Source organism: Phocoena phocoena, chromosome 9 (genome assembly GCF_963924675.1).
Source record: "Phocoena phocoena chromosome 9, mPhoPho1.1, whole genome shotgun sequence".
NCBI classification, from domain to species: domain Eukaryota; kingdom Metazoa; phylum Chordata; class Mammalia; order Artiodactyla; family Phocoenidae; genus Phocoena; species Phocoena phocoena.
Window position 1 is genome coordinate 25372714 of NC_089227.1, and position 21310 is coordinate 25394023.

The 21310-nt window shown below is 37.0% G+C and overlaps 1 protein-coding gene across 7 annotated transcripts in view; it reads right to left on the minus strand.

Moving 5' to 3' along the window:
• Positions 1-21310, minus strand: part of CACNA2D1 (calcium voltage-gated channel auxiliary subunit alpha2delta 1) — a 504876-nt gene that overhangs the window by 482964 nt on the left and 602 nt on the right. The gene's annotated exons all lie outside the window — the stretch shown is intronic.

The following is a 21310-nucleotide window of genomic DNA, read 5'->3' on the forward strand; positions in this document are numbered from 1 at the left end:
AGCTAACTTACCCTTTTTAATAGCACACTTATTATCAGGGATTAATGAATAAAACTCACTGATGCGACAAAACGTTAGCAAAATGCAAACACCACGTAAGCATTGTGGGAGAGAACCGGAAATACATATCACTGGCAAAAGGAACACATATCAGGGGCCAATTTATTGTGTTGATTCCATTTAGGTCAGTGGTTCTGAACCAGGAGCGATTTTGTACCCCAGCAGACATCTAACAATGTCTGGAGATATTTTTTATCATCATGACTTGGGAAGGAGTTGCTACTGGCCTCTAATAGGGTAAAGACCAAACTGCAGGACAGACCCCCATCACAAATAACTGTCTGCTCCAAAATGCCAATAGTGCCAGCTTGAGAAACCCAGCCTTAGATTGTGTGGGAAAATTAGTGGGGTTTTTTTTATAAATTCCATGTGGTAATATTATCTTTCCTAGGTACATTTTAATAGACTTTAACAGTTGTTTTCAGTGAAGTTTCTCTGATATGATTTTTCTAACTTCTCAAAATTATAATTCTGAATTGCTCCCAAATACTATAAAATTATTATGAAATGCTAAAAAATACTATAAAATTAAGCAGTCTAGCCTTTATCATGCTGTGTCTGAATTTAGGAGAAACCAAGATTGGTAAGAAATATAAATGAATTAAAACTGAACTGCATGTAATATTAATTGAGGATTCCAAAACCTCTTAATTTCCAGTTTTCACCCCATAACCAACTCGTGATTTTGTTTTCTTTATAAAACACTGCTTTTAACCCACCACATCATGAAGGCCAGAAACAGAACCATGCTCACTGAAAGATAAAAGCATGAGAAACGGTTCCAGAAATGTACCTAAATGAATATAAAGAGGAAATCTAGTGCTCTCTCTTAAAAAATGCCAGAATATCTTCTCTCTGATATACTTTACAGAATAAATGCTTTAAGTGTTTTGAGGTTCTTGTTTCCAAATTTTAAACAACAACAATTCTGCAGAGTACTTGTCTTTGATAAAAATTTGTATTATGTTTTACGTGGAGCAGATTTTCAACCTTCAATTCAGAATGACATAAAACAGAAAAATCAGAACAGGAAAAAAAAACCACATCAGGCCACAATTTAACATTGGTTGTATCACTTAGTTCTTGAAGTATGGTAACTCAATTATCCTTTATACTTCTTCAAGTGCATGTCCTTCAAAACATCTTTGTCTTTTTTATCCAACCGTCTTCCCCTCTTAAGCTACCACACTGGTGTCCCACTATCCATAATTTTATAAAATAGCACTCTTGCTTTATCATAAAATACCACATATATCCAGAATAGTTCTATACTGGCTAAGTCCTGCTTCTTATCACCACTTTATTATGTGCCACTGATAACTATCTTCAATGATGACTTCAGAATAGTATCAGGAGTTCTAAGGGGTAGTATCTGAAGTTAGATAGAAAACCCCAAGAAATCATGCTTTCACAACTTTTTCCAGGACTCTATGGCAAGACACTGGCGAACACACTTTCAGTAGAAGAAAGCCCAAATGTTCTTCTTCTGACACAGTGTTTGGCAGCTGCAATCACAAAGTCTAAAGAGAACTACAGAAAAATCCTCTCGAAAACTATGGTTTGCATTTATATGGTCTACGTATTCAGGATTTATCAGTGCTAATAAACTCTCTTTAAAATGACATTTCTAGGAAGATTCTGTTTATCTAAGGGTTTGGGAAATGAGAGGTCCTTTGAATTTTTTTTTTAAGTGGGGAGGGGTCTCAAATCATGGATGGAACATAAAACCAAGGAAGAGCTTGTGTATACCTGTTCCATCAGGAAGGGAGTAAATACAGTGGTAGAGGGATAGGGAAAGAGAGGGAGATGAACACAAAGATGAACACAAAGCCACAGCTGGTGACTGCCTCTAATACCACTAAATATGATGCCATGTCAATTCTAGGATGCTCACCTGGAGATAGGGCTGGCTCAGATTTAATCAGATCATGTATGCATGGGTGTGCCTTAATTCGCAATCTAATTAAAAACTGGGGATGCTCAGGGAAGAGGAAGAACCATGCAGAGACTTGCATTTCCGGACCACCTAAGGTCAATAGAATAACCTCACAGATTAAAAAAAAAAAAAAAAAAAATTCCACGAAGCAGCAAGGTTTTGGTTGCCTTTTTCATATAGTCTTTTTTTCTCTCTGAGATCTTTTTTTTTAATTAATTTTTATTGGAGTATAGTTGCTTTACAATGCTGTGTTAGTTTCTGCTGTGTAAAGTGGATCAGTTATACGTATCCACTCTTTTCTAGATTTCCTTCCCATTTAGGTCACTACAGATCACTGAGCAGGGTTCCCTGTGCTCAACAGTAGGCTCTCATTAGTTATCTATTTTACGTCATACAGTCTTTAACCTTCTATTTTACGTCATACAGTCTTTAACCTTATTTTCCCTTCCTGTTTTTCCTTGTAGCTCTAAGAAACAGGCCTAACTAACTCCTAACCAAAGCTGTTCACAAAAAAGATAATACTTTATTTTCAGATGTGACATTTATAAGACAATGACATCTGGCTCTAAATTCTCACCCTAATTTTGGCCAAATTGCAAATATATTAAATTACATTAAAATATTCATGTATGAGGGTCATCTTGCCAAGATATTTTAAATGATATGCACATAAAATGTAATAATATTTTATTGCAATAATTAACTATAATGGGTACCAAGGTGTTGGATAATTTCCATTGGTAAGATTTCAGCTGATTTCTTAGAATCATGGCCTTTGTAATGTGCTAAACTGAACATTCTCTTTCTTAAAGAAATCTTTCTTCAAACGACATAGAAACAGCTATAATTTTTACTATGTACAATCCATGAAGTTAGAAGAAAATTTGTCAACAAGGTACTTTTTGTGAGCTTATCCTGAAAGTCACTTAAAAGGGACAGCTGTTCTGAGTTTAGCAAGAGTGTGTCTAGCACTGTTAAGATTGGTATTGTTCTTGACCTGACATCCTATTAGCTGGAAGATGCAGCATCTTTATAAAAAGATCTAATTTAATTTGGTTTGTTTTAAGTGACCCGCTAAAGAACAGAGTTAGAACCCTTCAAGAGATTCTTAAAACATATAATTCTGATTTTTTAGGAAACTAGTTTATCTCAACAGTCTGGAAAAACTCTATAAAAATCCATGAGACAATCGTTCAGGAATAAGTGTATATAGACAGATATTACTCAGAAGTACTGCATGGAAAAAGCATAAAATAAAGAGCAGATAATCTTGTTGAACCAGTCTATTGATATAATTTAATATGCCTCAGTTTTGTTAGGTAAAATCCTACATGCAATTTAAGAACATCTTTGGCCAACAGACGGTCAGAAAAATCTCTCATCGAACCAACAGAAAATAAAAATATTCTTCGTCCAAAAAAGTCAAGTTTTTTTTAATACATTTCAACTTCAAAGTGAACAGATGCTGAAGGAGAAAGTGGACTCTACAAAATGAAAAAGTTCTGCAATTCACTCTACTTACTAAGTGAACATTTGAACCGAAGGTAAATGGCACATTCCATTCTTTGAAAAAATCTTTTAATTGCCTTTTGCAAGAATCATTATGTTTGATTCTGGATGTGTTTCAATACAGTGAGAAAGTTTATACTTTTATACTTTGGCAGACACTCTGAGATCTGAGATATAGGTGGAGATTTTTACAAAGCCTCAGCCTCGTAGACCAAGTACGTCTTATACAGATAATTTTTAAAAAAACAAAGTGGGGGAAAAAAACAAAAACAAAAACCTCAACCTGTCCCAAGAATGTTTTATGGTGTTTTCATCTTGATACTGGGACATAAAATTTTTGTGGAGTAAAAATTTTGTATCCATCTGTTTCTTGAATACATCCAAGTAATCCCATAATCCATCAAAAGGGAATAATAGCTACCTTCACATGAGTCCTGATTTATTGAACTGGTCCTAAAAAGGGTATGCAGCCTTTAACTTTATTACAGTACCAAAATATTTGCTTTGCTGACAGCAAATGCTTGGACCCATTGCAAATAGTAAATGTTCTAAAGAGAGTACATTAAAAGTCAAATAAATTTGCTTGTGAAGAACATAAAATTCCAGTAAGGAACTACAGCATTTAATGATGTGAAATCGGCAGCTCCTTTTGAGCCAAATTATTATGATTACTTTGATGAAAAAAGTCATAGCTATCTAATAGCCAAAATAAAAGGCAAGCATTAAAGTGGGACACATCATTTTAAAAATTCATTCAATGTGAAAATCTTCAATTTTAGGTGTTTTTACATGCCACTTTAAACTGAAAACAGTCATTTAGTTACCTTAAACAGCCAAATCAATTAAACTAGAGATACTCAGATTATGCTCTGCAAATCTAGCTCAAGGAAAGCACAGAAATGGAGGGTGTTTAGACACATTATAACAGTTTGAAGAAGTAATGTTATGACTATTGAATCTAATTATTTAAAAACAACGGTTCATATCTTTTTTATTTTCATTTTTCTACTAACTGATTTTCATTGTAATATTCTACAAAAATATACATTTGCAATGAATATGAAATTTACAAATAGTAAACTCTGTTCCTTTAGGACAGTTAGTGTGAAAAGCACTGAATTAGATAGATAATTACTCTGGCCAGAATCCCCTGGTGTTAGCAAATTAATTAGTGCTAGAGGTATAACAAGATAAATCCTGAACAAATCAGAGAATCAGCTGTACTTCCAAAATGAAATGACTAGGTATGCATAGTGCAGAGCAAGGGAGCGCCTGTATGCAAGAAAAGAGGGGCCCTTTTTAGGTAAACTTACTTAGTACCCAGTACTTAAGGTATTGTGAAGAAGCATCTTTCAAAGCATCTGCTTTGAAAAGCAGAAGTCATATCATAACTATTCACCAAAATCCAGTCAGTGAAGAGGAGAAATCACATACGGATGCTTTCAGTTACATGTGAACATTCCTGCATTAATACTTTATAACTGGAGCATTAGCCAGAGAACGTGACCAGTCCAGAAAGATACATATAAGCAAAAACAGATGCTGGTTAGGATTTTACAGAATCACTAGTTTATACAGGCAGGGAAATGCACACAATTTAAGGAGAGACCCAAGATTTCACGAAGTATACACCTTAATTTAGAGTTAACTTAATCCTTTACATTTCAAAAGAACTGTCTTACAATTTTTCTACATATTTATTAACAACAATTGTGTAAACTGGCTTAAACCATACCACAGAGAATTCTTTTCTTTGTAGAGGGGGGAACGTTCAGCTAACTAATTATGACAACACTAGTAATAAGTAGTTAATGAACTTTTGGGATTTACTTTCCTGACTCCTGACAGGATGGATCGGCACCAATGTGGCAAATCACACTTTGCCTGAGGCAAAAAGGAAGATAGTCATCTGACTGCTTCCAAGGATCTCCAAAGTTTGTGAACATCTAAAGTCAAAAGGAGTGAGTATTCCCATTTTCTAGTTGTTGGTGTCTTTAGGATGGTTGTCTAATAATAAAACCCAAGGGAGGAAGAATTCTAAGATGGCTCCCATGCATCATCTACTCTACTGGAGGGGGGCTGGGAGCTGGGGTCAGGAAGAGTTGTCACTCCCATGACTGTTCTGTTATATGACTAAGGTGAAGGGATTCTGTAGATGTAAGTAAGATCCCAAATCACTTGATTCTGAGTTAATCAAAAGAAAGATTATCGCAGATGGTCTAACTTAACTAATTGAAGGTCCTTAAAAGAGGGACTGGGCCCCCTTTCTGAAAAGAGAGATCTTCCCACTGGCCTTGAAAGAGTAAACTGCCATGTTGTGAGAAGACCTTTGAGAGGGCCATGTGGGAAGGGAGTGAGGGGCCTTTAGGAGCTGAGAACAAACAGGAAAGGGGAGGTAGTCCTACAACCACAAGTAAGTGTCCACAACCACCAAAGCTTGAAAAAGGAGCAGAAAAGTAGCCCTGGAAAGGAACACAGGCCAGTCAACACCTCACTGCAACCTTATGAGACTTTGAGGAAAGGAACCAGCGAAGCCCTGGCTGGACTCGTCACTGTGTCAACTGTGAGAAAAGAAATGTCCATTGTTTGAAACAACTGGGTTTGTGGCAATACATTACACAGTGTAGAAAACACCAAACTAAAATAAGTGAGTCTAGATTACTGAATTCTAAATTCATTTTCTCTCTCAGTCTTCATATAAGATGCACTTATGAAGATTCTGTCTCATTTGTTTCATTCACTGTACTTTAAACCAGTGATCACGGTCAGTCTTCAATCTCTTTCATTTAGTCTGATCCACATCTTTTTTGCATAAATCTTAAGGATTTAGCTGTTTCTCTAACTTCTCTCATTTAGGAATTACCTTACTAGGAGGAAAGCTAATTAACTGGGCAGAAGGAAAGGCCATACTTAATGTGATTCTGCACACACACCTCTTCCAAACTTTAAGATGCATAATGAGGGCTTCCCTGGTGGCGCAGTGGTTAAGAATCCACCTGCCAATGCAGGGGTCATGGGTTCAAGCCCTGGTCCAGGAAGATCCCACATGCTGCAGAGTAACTAAGCCTGTGCACCACAGCTACTGAGCCTGCGCTCTAGAGCCCGTGAGCCACAACTACTGAGCCTGTGTGCCACAACTACTGAAGCCCGTGCACCTAGAGCCTGAGCTCCGCAACAAGAGAAGCCACCGCAACGAGAAGCCAGAGCACCACAATGAAGAGTAGCCCCCGCTTGCCGTAACTAGAGAAAGCCCACACACAGCAAAAAAGACCCAATGCAGCCAACAATAAATAAATAAAATAAATAAATTTTTTAAAAAGATGCATAATGAGCCCTAATATTAATTCTCCTTGAAAAAGTATTTTAAACAGTACAATATAATTGATTTATACGCTTCTAAAAACACTTCATAATATTCATTTATTCCTTGGGTAAGATAGGATTATGTATCTTTTGCTCATCTTAAAAGAAAAAGAAAGCACCATTCTATGTTACACAAGTATCACTATTATATGCTGATATTTAAAAGTTACCATTTTCAGACAGTTTGCAACAAGTGCTAGAAATATACTGTCAGATGAGAACATCTAGGGCCTATTTCACAGAATCAAGATCTCACATGACAACAGGCCACTAACATTATTTCTCTGCACACAAGAATGCAAGGTCACTGACTTCCTTATATATTTCTTAACGGGCCCTTCAAACAAAGAAAGGAGTCTGGTACCATACGATGCTTGAGTACAACTGGGGAGAGCACAGAGTATTAAAAAGGTAGGAAAACATCGAACTTTAGCACTTTTGCTTTCAGAAAGACTGTGAGAGAGAAGACTAAAATGTGAGGGCTGGGGGTGGGACCTTTTCAGAGGCACCCTCAAAGGCAGTGGAGTACTCGGGTACCAAGGAACATCTCGTTTGTGCTCAACAGACACGTGACAACTAAGACCTAGTTGTTAGGAAATGGTTGGGCGGTGAGCAATTATAGAAGGTGCTAAAGCCAGGAATTGTTCCTCACAAGATGTTACCTAGGTAGGTCCCACACCTAGTTAGTGGTGGAGGCAAACCGGAACTCAAGTCACCTGACTCCACCAAATTCTCCTGCTTCTAATCAAATTATATTTATCCAGTACTTTCCATGTGCTGTGCTTCGTATGAATTAACATTCTTAATTCTCACAACAACCTGATGAAGTTTTAGCCATGAAAGAGTTAACTTGTTCAAGTTACCCAGCTAATAAATGGTAGAACTGAGCTTTGAACCCACATTATTAACCAACCAGGCAAATTCCAAGAGGGAATTAAGCCCTAACGTTCAAAACCATCCATTATTAAGTTCTCCTCTATGCCTCTAGAATGGTACTAGCCATGAACCGTTTTTCAGAGAACTGAAAAAATCGTCACTCAAACCATTATCTGTGTTCTGTGGTTCAGATGACAAAACTTGGAAAGGCTGCAACCACACCATAAATGGTCACTTTTTAGAATTTAGAAGTACTCGATAGTCACCTACAAGAACGCAGCTTCACTGACACTCAGCATGGAACCAACATCTAATATTCATACATTACGTGTTTGTGTATATGTGTATATATATACATACACACACATATATTTAGTTATAGTTATACAGTTATATATATATATATATATAAATAATGTGTTTGCTTGTAATTAAGGCAGGGGTACAGAAACATAAAAATAAAACTGAAAAACATACTGAGCAGCCTATTAAACTCAGGTTTTAGATCCCTGTGTATATTATAAAAGCAGACTCTCAGGGGCAAATCTACTTCACTTACGGAAAACAACAGAAGGGGTAGGACCAAATCCAAAGCTTGCAACCCTCAAACTGCCCCTCTGTCACGGTCATTTACACCCAGGGACTCAGCTGGCTTTTAGACACCACACAGACAGGTTGTGTCACCTCTGATAATTTAAGGAGATGAATGACCTCATCTAATTATCAGGCATGGTTTGCACTGTGATGAGTTGCCATTCCCCTATGTTTATTTATCACCATCGAGTATTAATATAAATTTTAAACAATTACTCACCAGCCGACCTTAATACCATGTATCAAACCCCCTGGGAACTCAGCTACACATGCACAATAAAATTTCACCTCATGAAAATTAATTCGGTTTTCTACATTTATATCGACAGGAAAATCAGGTGTTTTGAGAAACAACCAAGCATTCTACATGTTTAATTTAGAGCAATCTGCACACACCCCATTGTGCCCATCCTCCTGAGGCTTCACATGGCCCATTTGTTTGTCTCTCCTAACATTTTCACAGATGCAAGTTTCAGTCAATTCTAATGTAATGTTATGGCAAAGAAGGGTTGGTATTTTTTTTTTTTTATAATTTTTTTTTTTTTTTTTTTTTTAGATGTTGGGGATAGGAGTTTATTAATTTATGTATCTTGGCTGTGTTGGGTCTTCGTTTCTGTGCGAGGGCTTTCTCTAGTTGCGGCAAGCAGGGGCCACTCTTCATCGCGGTGCGCGGGCCTCTCACTGTCCCGGTCTCTCTCGTTGCGGAGCACAGGCTCCAGACGCGCAGGCTCAGTAGTTGTGGCTCACGGGCCTAGTTGCTCCGCGGCATGTGGGATCCTCCCAGACCAGGGCTCGAACCCGTGTCCCCTGCATCGGCAGGCGGATTCTCAACCACTGCGCCACCAGGGAAGCCCAGGGTTGGTATTTTTAAAGTGACAGACGTCGTAAGAATTTTACGTTCCTTTCTGTAACAAATGTCAAAATGACTGCCCTAGAAAGGCAGCTTCCTGGCACTTGAAAACTTGCTGCTTCAATGGTTATCATCAAGCTGTACTCATTAATCATTGGTATTAATGTAAAGTTTCGTCTAAAGCATCTCTTCCCTCCACGAATCAATTAAAAATGTGCAGAAATTCCACGTAACCGCTTTATTTCTACCAATAAGAGAACAGTGCTCGTGAAAGGCTAAACTCCATTTATATATAAAGCGAAGGAGTGGGGTTCAGTGAGTGTAACGAACCATCAATTGGATGAGTCAAACGAAAATTGGCCTTTCTCAGTATGCTCTTGGCAGATTTTTTTTCTGACTTCTGTGTTCGTTACTAAAAATGCAACTGGTCTCAATTTTACTATTCTGTGCTCGCTCAATTTGCAGGGTCGTCTGAAATCATTTCTGTAAACATCGTGGATAGCTTGCTTTATTCACTTTCAAATATTCTGTCTTGAAGCTGAAAACTTCCATCTTTGACAATGAGAGGCTATCAGTGGCAAAGTTGTGACTTTTAAAAATAGACTCAATCTCCTGTGGCACAGATCTCATACAACAGGTGCTGGCTGAAATGTCAGGACGAAGCACATCAAATCCTTTGTGGTCCTGTTTGCTTCGTGGTCCCTTTTAAGATATAGGTTGCGTCCTGAACCTAGAGACAGAACACTTCACTCACTCTAGTCCACTGCATCTCTTTTCATTTCCTCTTTATGATTAAAGGCTACACAACTTTTTAAGAAGAAACATTTTTAAGGCTGCTAATAAGCATCCCTTTTCCCATTCATTTCAGGTTTTCCTGAAAGAAAACAACAGACCAAATGATATGTTAGCACAGTAATCTAGCTCACTAACCCTCAGTCATCAATTCATGATCCCTTGAAGACAGAAAAATCACACGTGGTACAAATAATAAAGCCAGGCCATTAAACAGTCCTTCAAGATTCCCCATGCATCCATTCACTTGATCCCCATGATATAATACTGTGATTCAGGATTAGGTCAATATTACCCTTGTTCTGCAGATGGAGAAGTTGGACTTAGTGTTAAGTCTGCTCTACTTTACACTGACTCCTTTACCCTCTTGGCCACATTGCTAGAATATGCAGCCAGCCACAACTGGAGCAGGTAAGATGATGGGTGCAAAGAAATCCAGGCTCCTGCCATGTAAGGGCAGCAAAGTACAGCAGCTAAGTGTAGGACTGTAGAATCAAGCTGCTTGGGGTCAAATTTTTTCCTAAAAAAAACTCAGAAAAGTCCTTCATACTCAAAACTTAACCTTCCTCATCTATAAAACAGGGATAATACTTATCTTAAGGGACTGACTTAAAGGTTGGATGGATTAAAAAACATGCAGAGTATTAATTCACAGTGCCTCACATTCAGGAGCTCAAATATGTTAGAAAGCAATATAACAATAATTGAAAGATAGCTGTAATTATTAGCGTCCAGACTTTCTGTGGGTAGAGACATCAAAATTAGCTCAAGTAAACTGTGAATAGCTATGGAAGAGAAAAAAGAGCAGTCACAAAATGGAAACAAATACCCACCCTAACTCTCCTCATCTCTTGTTACAGACCACAAGGGTGGTTTTTCCACACTGCACTGGGACCAATGAGATCAAGACTGATTCTTAGATCTGCCGGCATTTGCAATCCTAACCGTTCATTCAGTCATCTTGGAAACTCAGGGAACTGCTGTGATGGCAGCTGCCAGTGATTTTCAGACCTTCAGGAGACCTGAGATGCCTCTGTAAGGGTTGACCAGGGACATGCTTTGCAGGAATATTTGTCAGTGGTTTGTTGTCTTATCAAATTCATTATACTGTTTGGGTTTTTTTACAAGGATCTGTTTCAATTCAAATTTCTGCCCTCTGCTAAAGAATGGACATGGGGTTTGGGCAGGTGGGGGGCGGCGGGGAGAAGCACGGACAAAGTAGGGCCATAAGTCACCCCTATCTGCCAAAAAATTAATAAGTGATTCAGGCTAAATTGCCAAAATCAAGAACTATTTGTTCTTTTTTTGTTTTCTTTTGCTTGATACTCCTGTAACATCTTACTATCATAAGCACATACACTTATTAAATCTAATGACATTTTGCAAAACTACATGGGTCTTCAAGATGACAATCTCTATTTTAAAAAAGGAAAGGAAAGAGAAAGACAAAAGAGAACCAAACGTTGCTGTGTCCAAAGGAAATATAGTGATGCACTAGAGCCTTGTTACTTACTACCAAATGAAGAAAAACTCTGGTCTGTACATCTCAAAATGTGAACATTACTAATGTGCATTTATTACATTTCTGAATCATGTCATTCCTTCTTGAGCATGGAATATATAACTTGGAACATTCCTCCAAAAACATCTCCCAGTAAATTAAAAGTGTATCTATCCTATATTCCAACCATCTGCTTTAATTCTCAAGGCTGTTTCATATTTCAAAAGTTACTTTGTAAGACACTGTTTTTTGTCTTGATCCCTTCCTCAGCTGCCTCGGTTCACCCATCAATCATGGCCTCTTCCATCCCTTTCATCTCTCTGCCATTTGGGCTTCTCTCTCTGATATGCTCAAATCTCCCCTCTGTTAACACTTACTTAGTTGCCTCTACAACCTCCCCTGCCACCCAGGAACCTTTTTCTAAGAATTGCTTCTTCCTCTATCCATGGTACTAGCAACTGGCCTGTTGCAGTGCAATACCTCTTAATGAGATTGGACCAGGGTATGAGAAGTGACCCAAGCTTAGGCAACCAAAATCCTTTTTCCAAATCCCATCTCCTGGTCTCAAATGAATGAGCTACAGATGGTCATCTGGTCCATATTCAAATTACCAACATATCTTTCTTTAGGAGGCTGTGTTTTGGACTAGGATTCTGGTCTCAAACTGTTTGAAAGCTTCAACAGGGAAATTGTAAACCCTCACAGGCATTCAACAACATGAGGGTCAGGAAGCAGATAAAGTCCGTTTGTGAGGACAGAGAAGAATAAGGAGTCAAACAAAAGAAAACCAGAGGCTAGAGCAAGAGACGATCCTAATAAAAGCTCCACCCCCACTTTCTATAGGTGTTGGCATATCCTTCACCTTGACTCCAATGACCGACCATCCAGCTCCAACTATCACTGAAAAATATTTCCCTTTTTGGTTCAAGACAGTCCTATGGTTTTCTATTACCTGCGATCCCAAATGGCCTATTCTAACTCCTATTCTCTAAGCAAAACAAAAGAACGCCAAATCCCTTACACTATCTTCCTCTGAACTTGCTACTCTCTCCCTTTCCTCACACTGTCAAGTTCCTTTAAAGAACAGTCTGCACTTGCTGCCTTCATATTCTCACCTGCTACCGACTCTTCAAGGCAAGGAAACCATGCTTGCATCCAAAACCTTCTACTGAAACTGCTGTCACATCAGCAACAACCTCGTGATTTCCTTAAAGGGCTCATCTTATCCAATATCTCTGCAATATGAAGGATCAAGACTCTTCTTTTGAAACTCACAGTGCCTATCATAATAGATACCAAATAGATATTTGCTAAATGAATGAATGGACCCATTTTCTGGCTTCAAAGTTACTCAATTCGCCTCCAAATCTGCTTCAGATACGTATTTCCAATGGCCCAATAGTCATCTATAGAGACACCACAAACTCAAAATGTCCAACAGCGAGCATGTTACTTTCACCCCACCACCAACTTGCTATTCCTCCTCTGTGTTTAGCCTAGGAAGTTCAGTATAACATGATCTACCTGTTAAAGAGCCTGGAGCCATCTCCAACACTTCTCTCTTCCTGATTCCCCCAATCCCATAACCAATAGCACCTGAATGTTTACCTCTACAATATGTTTCATCCCTGCTTTGCTTTCCCACTGCCACTATTCTCTTTAGACAATGGGCATCTCTCACTCTGGGATGCTGCAAGAGTCTACTAACTGCTCCCATTGTCCCTGCTTAGAATATTGTCTCTTTAATCCATTTTCTACATACTATGATTCAAAACCTATTAATTTTATTTTTAATTAAATAAAAGTCTTAGGATGAAAGCCAAATTTGAGTACCCAGAGCTGGGCTACCACAAATGTCCATGTGTTGTGAACAATGCCCGACTCCCCTTTGGGTCGCGTAGGAAGAAAGTTCTGATGCAAAAATTGTATCACCTAGACTCAGACTCACGATTCAGTCCCATCAACATCTCTTCCCACCCAGGAGTCCTATGGCTGACACGAAACAGCCCGGGCGTATTTCTTCACCACGTTATGTGCTTTTTCTTGATCACGCTTTGTCAGATTCCACTGCTTCACAATCAGCCTGGAGTTGGGAATGTCTTCCTTGGGGACTCTCTTCCTCAATGTGGATTCTCAGCATGTAGTTCAGTGCACTACGTAATTTGCTCTGAATAATAATAATTGCATTAATCATTGAATTAAATTACATTTGAGGCTAAAAATCTTTGAAACAGGAGACATTAAAAGAGCATAAATCAAAACTATTTTTAAAAAGTAAGAGGTACTATGTACTTAGAGGTCTAAATAGTCTTCAGTGTACTACCTAGAAGCCTAGAACCTGCAAGCTATTTCATTTCTTATAATCTAAGGGATGGAATTTACTAATGGAATTTCTTTCTTGATTATTAGCATTTAAGGTTTTAATAAAGTGTTATACTAATATTTCTTATCTAATGAACCATTTTCCCAGGTACTAATATTTCTTATCCAATGAACCATTTTCCCAGAGTTATATAAAAAATAAGAACGCTTAATTGTTCCTAGTTTTTGAGCTCTAGACCATTTTACTGTCTTTGATTTCTAAGGTGAATTTCCATATATGAATATTTAGGTCTCTAAAAACAATGTGCAGTAAACAGTATTTCCAGGATAATCGAGCTCACATGGAAAATGGGAAAAAAGAAGAAAATAAAGTAAAGCAAAACAAAATAACTAACTGCCAACCTTTAGCATCTTTAATGTAACTTTGCACCTTGCAAATCTGAGGGCTCCTCTGCTCCACTTACACACGCATCATTCCTCACAGCATCTCCACCATAACGCCTCTTTTTTTTTTTAATAAACTTATTTATTTGTTTATTTTTGGCTACGTTGGGTCTTTGTTGCGGTGTGCAGGCTCGTCATTGCAGTGGCTTCTCTTGTTGCAGAGCACGAGCTCTAGGCGTGCGGGCTTCAGTAGCTGTGGCACTTGGGGTCTAGAGCGCAGGCTCAGTAGCTGTGGTGCACGGGCTTAGTTGCTCCGCAGCATGTGGGATCTTCCCCGACCAGGGCTCAAACCCGTGTCCCCTGCACTGCCAGGTGGATTCTTTTTTTTTTCCAGCCTTTTTTTTTTTTTTTTTTTTTTTTTTTTTTTTTTGCGGTACGCGGGCCTCTCACTGTTGTGGCCTCTCCCGTTGCGGAGCACAGGCTCCAGACGCACAGGCTCAGCAGCCATGGCTCACGGGCCCAGCCGCTCTGGGGCATGTGGGATCTTCCCGGACAGGGGCACGAACCCGTGTCCCCTGCATCGGCAGGCGGATTCTCAACCACTGCGCCACCAGGGAAGCCCTGCCAGGTGGATTCTTAACCACTGCGCCACCAGGGAAGTCCCACCACCACAACACCTCTTGATTATTTGTTTAAAACAGATTTTCCCAGTGTGCATAAGCTCATTTATTTTACTGAGCCATTCCTCCTCTGATCCTCAAAATGAAACATCATTAACGTCTAACCATCCCTTTATATAGCCTGACAGAGGACAACCTCAACAGCTCGCTTCACTCTTTCCCCAATTATCCCCACAGTATGTGGGCAAATGTCAAAGGAACAACAGTCTAGGCCGTTTAACAATTTTGGTGAAAGTGTTGATAATGTATTTCAGATTTATCTATGCATCAAAATCCCTCAACAATTTCCCTATAGAGAGAAAAATCTAGTAGTAAGAGATCCCCGACACAGTGAGTGAAGATTCAAGTGCACAGGACCCAAAATTGAGGTCTGGTCACAGGTAACCTGATGGAAAACAATCCAAAACTTTTTCTCCATTTGACTTGATGTTATGTACAAATAATAATAAACTATGGGGGCTTCCCTGGTGGCGCAGTGGTTGAGAGTCCGCCTGCCGATGCAGGGGACGCGAGTTCGAGCCCTGGTCTGGGGGGATCCCACATGCCACGGAGCAACTACGCCCGTGCGCCACAACTACTGAGCCCATGTACCACAACTACTGAGGCCACCGCAGTGAGAAGACCGTGCACTGCAAGGAAGAGTAGACCCCACTCGCCACGCTGCTCGCCGCGTGCAACAACAAAGACCCAACACAGCCAAAAATAAATAAATAAATTTAAAAAAAATAATAATAATAATAATAAACTATGATGAATAGTAATTGTGTGTGTGTGTGTGTGTGTGTGTAAGAAAGAGAAAGAGAAGAATTAGTAATTAATTATTTGAATAAAAGAATTCAGGAATTATTTTTCAAAATTTGCCAGGAGACTACTGTAATAAATTTTTTTTTTTGTAATAAATTTTTAATTACTCAAGAACTTCAGATACACAGTAGGATTATCCCCAAATCTGAATCATTTTAAATGGGCAACACCATTATTTTCCACTGCCATCATTTCTAGTTTAAGTTGTTCTTCCATTTATGATATAGAATTTAAAATGTATCTGAATTTTTTTAATCCAGCAGAAGCATATGGTTAAAAAAAAAAAAAAACCAGCAGAAGCAAATGTTAAAATAACATTTAGCCAGAAATATCCCACATTCATATTCAAAGAGAACTTTAAATATTGCTTCATATATAACAGCCTGATTCTGTATTATTGAAATTAACTATAAAAGTGTGCCAGTTTGTTGAGGCCACAATGTCAATCTTTTCCTTGTTTATAATCTTGTTAGAATCTATATAAATGGCAAATTTTAAAGGAGCAGTGGAATTGAACTACCACAAATAAGATAAAGCCTATAAGAAAGAAAAACCTAAAAGTTTAGGTTTTACAAACAAAATTTTAAAACCTGTGCAAGTTCTATCCCTGAATCCTAAAACATGGTACGTCAAATGTTTAATTCTTAAAAATTTCAAAATATCCCATAATTAAATGGCAGAAATAAAACTGCTTAGTATGCAAAGACCTTTTAATAAGAGCCCAACACTTCAAATGCGATAGTCCCTTCCTCATATTTGTTTTGCTTAACAGACTGCAAGCCTATCTTTAGAACCACGTTTCTGTTGTTACTCATCAATTATGTTAATAACTTGTCCAACAGGACCTGAACAGTTTCAATAGCTCATCTGATTCTCTTAAAAAAATTATTCTTAAATGCTGGTGTTATAAAATATTCTGAATGAGATTTACTCCCCATAAACAGTTGTGGATCGGCAGAGAGCTTTCAGCATGCACCTTTGTTAACAACCTTACCTTACTCAGGTTCTTCTACCCTAGCAAAACACCTGAAGAAGTTTAAAAATAAATACGTGTGTGTACACATATATATACATAGAGAAAGACATAGACACATAAAATATTATCTATTAAATAGAATACTACAGTAAGATAAACTAGACAAATTATATAATGATGCAATGTTAACATATTTTGGACCCTCAAGGAAAAGGTGGTAAGTACAATATTGTTCACAAAGTGCTATCAATTTCATCTCAATTAACACTGAAGTCAATCACTATTTTTCCTTAAACTCTGTAAACAATTTGACACAATAATTTCCAGGTTTTGTGCACACAGAAGAAAACATGAACCATGTGTAAGCTACATGGTTGACTATCTCGGTGCAGTTCCAAGTTTATTGGAAAGCAACCATATGAAAGCTTAGGGAACAGTTGTGGTACTATGCATAAATAGTCCAGGAAAAGAAAGACTCGCTCACACAGTGTGACACAGTGCCTGATACATACCATATGCCTTAGGTAGATGTGCAATAAATGTAACAGAACAGAGGTCATTCCCCATGGTAAGCAGCTTACATACTTTTTGAACTACTAGGATAGACATCTCTTTTATTACAAATGATGGAAGGCTGTCACTTTAATAACAATAAAATGTTACTCTTCAGAAATACTGAAACAAATTCTGATTTTTTTTTCCAAACTTCTATCTATGTATGCTCATATCAGAGTTGATTATGTCCACACATGGAAGACACTGAAAGAAATCAACAAACTGGACAATATGCCTAAAATATTTCACTTTAACCATTTAAATCCCCACTTTTTAGGTTATAAGTAGTTTGACGACACATATTAGGTACAAGATGTGAATTCAGAAGAACAGATTACTTTCTTGAATATTTGCATCTGTATTGAAAAATAAGAAGAAGAGAAATTTCTGTGCATGTGTTGAATATAGAAATACTCCAGAGAACACATTAATTTAAATAATACAGTTTGTTATGGGCATGTTTTTTGGTATTATTTTTTAAATTCCTAAATGCATTGTCATTTCTTATGACTATATACTTCTAAATGTAAACAGTCAATTTGAATACATAATTTCCACGTGTTATTTATGTTTCTGCAAAACATCACCATGGGTAAACCCTAGAAGGAAGAGGATTTTATGATGTTATTTTTATCAATGTTGGAGAAGTATTGGAAAGGCGTCTACAAAGCAAGGTCTCTTTGAAGAAAGAGAGTGGTAAAGTTTTTACCTATTTTCAAAATGAACAACTTGCGATAGAATCTGATTTTATATGTATTTATTAAATTAAAATTAAATTGGTGAAAGCCATAGGAAAATAAAAAAGGCACATTTTATTTCCTTTTATAAACCATAATAAGCTTAGATTCTTGTACCTTCCCAAAAATGTTTTTTCAGACTGTATCCATTTCAGTCTGCCTAATGCTCATTCAAATGCCTATCCAAACAGCTACCCATATAACCATGTATAAACATTACTAAATTTAATATCATGTTACTACTTGTCTGGAAGAATATATCTACTGTTGCATATTTTAAATGTACACCTGTGGAATAATAAATGTTGTCATGTGGTTAAGCTGATGAAAACTAATCAAAGATCTGAGAAAAGGATTTATTAATGTTCATTGTTTTTAGGTATTATTTCACATTTAATACTGTATCTCATATTTTATCATAAGGCACATTTCCTTCTCTGTTGTATGTGAATGAGAATAATTATATCACTTCTAACATATGAAAAAGATATCCATTCCAAAGTTATGACACAGAATTTATTTTCTGTAGACTTTATATGTAAATTTGTCTAATAATAGAAAAATATTTATATCCTAAGCAGTCAAACCCCAAAGTACTATTCTTTTATGAGATTTTATGCTTATTTCCTACAGATACCAGTAATTCTTACTAATATATTTATCCCATTATATAGTTTAAATATATTAAAATTCCCATATACCAAAGGGCTCACAGCCAATTATTCTGGACTGATTGGCATTTTGATACGACTGAGATAAAAGTTTAACATGAATAGTAGTTATAACTATGTGCTTTTTTTAAAAACTGGATTTGTAAATAGATTCTAAAATTAGGAGCGACCGATTTAAATTAACATTACAATACTGGCTACCATACTTATTATCCTGAGTTTTAAAATAGAAGTGTTTTCACATATGTGCCAAAAAACTATTTCTAAAGCAAGGGAGAATTCCCTTTAGAAAACTACATTTTAAACTATCAATATAACATGTGCATACTATAACATGAAAATGATGTACTTTCCACTCATATACAAACCAATATGCACTAGGTGGCTGCTACCAGATGGCATATTCACGTTTCACACCTTATTGAAACAATCACTGCCAAAAGAAAAACCTAACCTAGCAAAAGAATTGTATCAAAATTCCTTCCTTCGAAAAAAAAAACCAGTTTTTTTAGTGTTACCTCTTAGAACAGTTTAACTACTATTTTAATTCAGAATATGCTACATGAGAATGTATGTTAAACCAGAGAAAATTAAAGAAAATATTTAGAATGGTATTTATGTTTTATTACAATACTTAACCCCTTAATATTATTGTAAACATTCTAAAAAACAAAAACCTTTGTATTACTAATTCTAATTCAGGTCCCACTCCCATGAGTGCATAATGAATTTTATACTGTGTTGATGGCATATTCTTCCTCTTCTGATGATAAAAAATTCTTACATTACTTTTTCTGGAAAAAATAAAATGATCAAAAAACCAAAAGAATTTACTAATGATTTCCAGAGAAACGTATATATAGAAGCACAATAATTTGCCTTTAGTGACACTATAATCTTTGTACTGAGTTTTTAATGAACTTGGAATTTTTCCCAAAGATTTGAGATTTATCCTGATAAATTCTCTGCATCAACTCTTTTCTTGCAAGAAAAGTAAACAGCACCACATCTTAATAAAATTAATGCTGTATTTTTTTTAATTTCATAAAGTTTACTCAGAAATACAACATGAAGTACAAATGTCAACTCTCATTTCTCCTTTCCTCAGGTTACTAACTTTTCAAAAAAATAAAGATGCATAAGCCTTACAAAAACATTGCCAATATTTCCTAAAAGAGACTGACTTAGCTCTACAAAATCTTTTATTAAGCTCTTTTTTACAAAATAGTGTTTCATATTATTTGAAAATATCTTAAGTTTTCATTGTTAAAAAATAAATTTCAAATCCTTTCAAAGAAAAGAAACTGTGGCTTCCTAAGTCCTATTTTTGCCCACTATTTATTTTCTTTCTTGTCTTTAGTGAATTTCTGACCATGAAAATTGAGCTATTTTAATTTTAGAAAAACATTTATTGCAGATGTCCTTCTTACAACAAGGATTCTTTTATTAATATTTTAGCATGCTCTGTTCAGGAATAAAAGGTTGTATTTTGTAGTATATTAAAAAGTCATAGTTTGCCCCAATGGTGTGATGAAGTATTCCCTCCAAATGAGAGAAATATTGGTAAATTGTCAGTTAAAAATAACACTTTAAAAATGTGTAAACTGAACACACTGACTGCTTTAAAGCATCACTTCTTTGACACAAAATGCAAGCGACTCACTTGAGTTCTAGCTTTACAGGCCAAGCTACAAAGAGACTAAAGAAACAAATATATAGAAGTGTAATTTCTTAATAAGAGTGAATAATTTTGAAGCATCTTCGGTGTAATTCTTACTCTTTTCATGTTTCAAAATATCCGCTTGGAACATCCTGCCAATTACAGGAAGATCTACAGATGGCATTTAGCCTCGTGCTTCATAACAAAAAGGATCTGCAATCATTTTTATGGAAGATTATCTAAAATGTACATGACTGTAAATCAATGACAAAAATATTAGACATTCCCCTTAGCCGGGTTAGAACGTGCATCCTTCAGATTCTTGCACTGACACCTAATGTAATAAATACTTTAAGCTGAACCTTAAATAATAGCTGCAGGATTTCAGCTGGTAAAGATTCACGGTTAGTATCCACCACAAACTCCACTATTCAGCACTTGGCCAACAAAGGACAGCAAATAATTCCCAATAGCAAAAATACCGGGAAGGCTACCTTGGGCTTTGTTTTTGTTATGTAAAATTCATTAAAGTGACTCAGCCACTTCCGATTACCTACTCTTAGAGGCTTTAAAGTAGCTTCAAGAACCAAAAAAAAAATGCTTTCCCAGAATGCCTGATAGGCTATTCCGCGCATTTAAAAATATGTGTATATTTATATGTGCCACTGACTTTGTCTTTTTTCCAGCCTAAAAGAGAATTATTATTTTTCATTCCCTTCCTGCCCTGTAACTATACAGCTACCTTCAAACACTCTATTTCCAGAACAGCAGCGAGGTTTTTTTAAGCTATTTTAGAAATGGTAAAAATAAGAGAAAATTGCAGGAGACTGGAAACACTCAGTCCCTCCCCCAAAGAATAGGTTCTATTCATTCTAAGAACAGGAACCGCGTGTCCTACGGCACTTAAATGTTTCAAATAGAGGGTGAGGGAGGTTGGGTGGCAAGGTCCCGGTACCTGCGAGTCCCTGGGGTGGACAGCACCTCTACCGCGTGAAGCGAGCACTCCTCTCATCAGGAAGGCTGTCGAGCGCACCCAGTAA